The following is a 5,000-nucleotide window of genomic DNA, read 5'->3' on the forward strand; positions in this document are numbered from 1 at the left end:
ACATGGAATGAGCTCCGTATGCCTAAGTCAACCCACGGAACGAGCGTGCGGGCGCTCAGCCGGCCGGAGAGGCAGGATGCGCAAGCCGGGGATCGATCGGGTGCTAGGTGGGTTTAGGCACATCTTCAAATTTCTGCCGTGCCAATGCCATTTTTATGGCTTGTAAATTCATACAATGGTCCCCTAAGCCTTCACGTGAAGTTTCGTTGCAAGATGACTCGTTTTCTATTTTTCACGATTTTCGAAACTTTTTGCGGTTCGGGATTTTTTAGAATTTTTTCAGAAGGAGTTCTGGCCCCAAATTTTGTGGACGTGATCCTTCTATTTTTGTTGGCATGCACAAAAAAATTCAGCTAAAAACTCGAACCGGAGAAGATTTCGTGACCGTTTGAAAAAAGTGTCCCCATTTCAGACACTTTAACGGCTACTGGCAGCAAACCTGTAAAATCTCAAACGCTCTTTAAGGGGGTGTGAGTTCTCAGAGGTTTGATGAGGGATAGGGGGCCAACACAAGGGCCAAGTACCAGCACCCATCGCACGTCATGTGCGCACACCCCCCCGGCACCCCTCCCAATCGCCGGAACCCCAATGCCGCCGGTCAGGTTCTCCGGCGGTACTCCGGCGATGCTCCGGCGATGCTGTCCCGAGTGAAAAAAATGCGGCACCAGCACATGCTGGAGCCAAGCATGGGCACCGTGGCTCAAAATCGAACTCCGGCCAAGGCCTCGACCATCAATGGCACATGATGACGCATGGTGATGGCACATGCATCGACCATCATCGGCATAGGCTGCCCTTCGGTACGGGCACCTGCCTCGACCGCCATCGGCACAAGCTGGGCCCTGGTGTGGGTTGTTGCCTCGATCACCAGCGGCACATGCTGAGCCTTGGTGCGGGCGGTTGCCTCGAGCACCATCGGCAGACCCTGGGCCCTGGTGCGGCCGGTCGCCCCGATAACCATCGGCACACGCTGGGCCCTGGAGCGGCCGGTTGCCTCGATCACCATCGGCAAAAGCTGGGCCCTGGTGCGGGCGCTTGCCTCGACCACCATCGGCACACGCTGGGCACTGGTGCGGGCGCTTGCCTCGACCACCATCGGCACACGCTGGGCCCTGGTGCGGGCGCCTGCCTCGATCACCATCGGCACACGCTGGGCCCTGGTGCGGGCGGTTGCCCCCAGCACCATCGGCACACGTTGGGCCCTGGTGCGGGCGCTTGCCTCGACCACCATCGGCACACGCTGGGCCCTGGTGCGACAGGTTGCCTCGACCACCATCGGCACACGCTGGGCCCTGGTGCGGGCGCTTGCCTCGACCACCATCGGCACACGCTCGGCCCTGGTGCGGTCGGTTGCCTCGACCACCATCGGCACACGCTGGGCCCTGGTGCGGGCGCTTGCCTCGACCACCATCGGCACACGCTGGGCCCTGGTGCGGCAGGTTGCCTCGAGCACCATCGGCACACGCTGGGCCCTGGTGCGGTCGGTTGCCTCGACCACCATCGGCACACGCTGGGCCCTGGTGCGGGCGCTTGCCTCGACCACCATCGGCACACGCTGGGCCCTGGTGCGGCAGGTTGCCTCGAGCACCATCGGCACACGCTGGGCCCTGGTGCGGCAGGTTGCCTCGAGCACCATCGGCACACGCTGGGCCCTGGTGCGGTCGGTTGCCTCGATCACCATCGGCACACGCTGGGCCCTGGTGCGGGCGGTTGCCTCGACCACCATCGGCACACGCTGGGCCCTGGTGCGGCAGCTTGCCTCGAGCACCATCGGCACACGCTCGGCCCTGGTGCGGTCGGTTGCCTCGAGCACCATCGGCACACGCTGGGCCCTGGTGCGGCAGGTTGCCTCGACCACCATCGGCACACGCTGGGCCCTGGTGCGGGCGCTTGCCTCGACCACCATCGGCACACGCTGGGCCCTGGTCCGGGCGCTTGCCTCGACCACCATCGGCACACGCTCCGCCCTGGTGCGGTCGGTTGCCTCGAGCACCATCGGCACACGCTGGGCCCTGGTGCGGCAGGTTGCCTCGACCACCATCGGCACACGCTGGGCCCTGGTGCGGGCGCTTGCCTCGACCACCATCGGCACACGCTGGGCCCTGGTGCGGCAGGTTGCCTCGACCACCATCGGCACACGCTGGGCCCTGGTGCGGGCGCTTGCCTCGAGCACCATCGGCACACGCTCGGCCCTGGTGCGGTCGGTTGCCTCGAGCACCATCGGCACACGCTGGGCCCTGGTGCGGCAGGTTGCCTCGACCATCATCGGCAGCCTCGACCACCATCGGCACACGCTGGGCCCTGGTGCGGGCGGTTGCCTCGACCACCATCGGCACACGCTGGGCCCTGGTGCGGTTGGTTGCCTCGAGCACCATCGGCACACGCTGGGCCCTGGTGCGGCAGGTTGCCTCGAGCACCATCGGCACACGCTGGGCCCTGGTGCGGCAGGTTGCCTCGACCACCATCGGCACACGCTGGGCCCTGGTGCGGGCGGTTGCCTCGACCACCATCGGCACACGCTGGGCCCTGGTGCGGGCGCTTGCCTCGAGCACCATCCGCACACGCTGGGCCCTGGTGCGGCAGGTTGCCTCGAGCACCATCGGCACACGCTGGGCCCTGGTGCGGCAGGTTGCCTCGAGCACCATCGGCACACGCTGGGCCCTGGTGCGGGAGCTTGCCTCGAGCGCCATCGGCACACGCTGGGCCCTGGTGCGGCAGGTTGCCTCGATCACCATCGGCACACGCTGGGCCCTGGTGCGACAGGTTGCCTCGAGCACCATCGGCACACTATCGGCCCTGGTGCGGGCGGTTGCCTCGACCACCGTCGGCACACGCTGGGCCCTGGTGCGGGCGCTTGCCTCGAGCACCATCGGCACACGCTGGGCCCTAGTGGGTTTAGGCACATCTTCAAATTTCTGCCGTGCCAATGCCATTTTTATGGCTTGTAAATTCATACAATGGTCCCCTAAGCCTTCACGTGAAGTTTCGTTGGAAGATGACTCGTTTTCTATTTTTCATGATTTTCGAAACTTTTTGCGGTTCGGGATTTTTTAAAATTTTTTTATAAGGATTTTTGGCCCCAAATTTTGTAGGCATGATCCTTCTATTTTTGTTGGCATGCACAAAAAAATTCAGCTAAAAACTCGAAGTAGAGAAGATTTTGTGACCGTTTGAAAAAAGTGTCCCCATTTCAGACACTTTAACGGCTACTGGTAGCAAACCTGTAAAATCTCAAATGCTCTTTAAGGGGGTGTGAATTCTCAGAGGTTTGATGAGGGATAGGGGGCCAACACAAGGCCAAGTACCAGCACCCATCGCACATCATGTGCGCACACCCCCCCGGCCCCCCTCCCAATCGCCGGAACCCCAATGCCGCCGGTCAGGTTCTCCGGCGGTACTCCGGCGATGCTCCGGCGATGCTCCGGCGATGCTGTCCCGAGTGAAAAAAATGCGGCACCAGCACATGCTGGAGCCAAGCATGGGCACCGTGGCTCAAAATCGAACTTCGGCCAAGGCCTCGACCATCAATGGCACATGATGACGCATGGTGATGGCACATGCATCGACCATCATCGGCATAGGCTGCCCTTCGGTACGGGCACTTGCCTCGACCGCCATCGGCACAAGCTGGGCCCTGGTGTGGGTTGTTGCCTCGATCACAATCGGCACATGCTGAGCCTTGGTGCGGGCGGTTGCCTCGAGCACCATCGGCAGACCCTGGGCCCTGGTGCGGCCGGTTGCCCCGATAACCATCGACACACGCTGGGCCCTGGGGCGGGCGCTTGCCCCCAGCACCATCGGCACACGCTGGGCCCTGGTGCGGGCGCTTGCCTCGACCACCATCGGCACACGCTGGGCACTGGTGCGGGCGCTTGCCTCGACCACCATCGGCACACGCTGGGCCCTGGTGCGGGCGCTTGCCCCCAGCACCATCGGCACACGCTGGGCCCTGGTGCGGGCGGTTGCCCCCAGCACCATCGGCACACGCAGGGCCCTGGTGCGGGCGGTTGCCCCGAACACCATCGGCACAAGCCGACCCTTGGTGCGGGCTCCTGGCTCGACCACCATCGGCACACGCTGGGCCCTGGTGCGGGCGGTTGCCTCGAACACCATCGGCACACGCCGGCCCTTGGTGCGGCCGGTTGCCTCGACCACCATCGGCACACGCTCGGCCTTGGTGAGGGCGCTTGCCTCGACCACCATCGGCACACGCTGGGCCCTGGTGCGGGCGCTTGCCTCGACCACCATCGGCACACGCTCGGCCTTGGTGCGGGCGCTTGCCTCGACCACCATCGGCACACGCTGGGCCCTGGTGCGGGCGGTTGCCTCGACCACCATCGGCACACGCTCGGCCTTGGTGAGGGCGCTTGCCTCGACCACCATCGGCACACGCTGGGCCCTGGTGCGGGCGCTTTCCTCGACCACCATCGGCACACGCTCGGCCTTGGTGCGGGCGGTTGCCTCGACCACCATCGGCACACGCTGGGCCCTGGTGCTGGCGGTTGCCTCGACCACCATCGGCACACGCTGGGCCCTGGTGCGGGCGGTTGCCTCGAACACCATCGGCACAAGCCGGCCCTTGGTGCGGGCGGTTGCCTCGAGCACCATCGGCACACGCTGGGCCCTGGTGCGGGCGGTTGCCTCGACCACCATCGGCACACGCTGGGCCCTGGTGCGGACGGTTGCCTCGAGCACCATGGGCACACGCTGGCCCTTGGTGCGGGCTCTTGCCTCGACCACCATCAGCAGAAGATGGCCCCTACGTCGAACACCATCGATACATGCCGGGCCTTGGTGTGGGCACATGCCTCGAGCTGGTGCGGGCGGTTGCCTCGACCACCATCGGCTCACGTTGGCCCTTGTTGCGGGCACATGCCTCGACCACCATCGGCACCTGCGCACCCTCGGTGTGGGATTTGCTTGTTTGGAAAAAGTGTCCCCGTTTCAGACATTTTAACGTCTACTGGTAGCATATCTGTAAAATCTCTAATGCTCTTTAG

The sequence above is a fragment of the Durio zibethinus genome, unplaced genomic scaffold (genome assembly GCF_047325235.1).
Source record: "Durio zibethinus cultivar Kanyao isolate XHJ-2024 unplaced genomic scaffold, ASM4732523v1 HiC_scaffold_394, whole genome shotgun sequence".
NCBI classification, from domain to species: domain Eukaryota; kingdom Viridiplantae; phylum Streptophyta; class Magnoliopsida; order Malvales; family Malvaceae; genus Durio; species Durio zibethinus.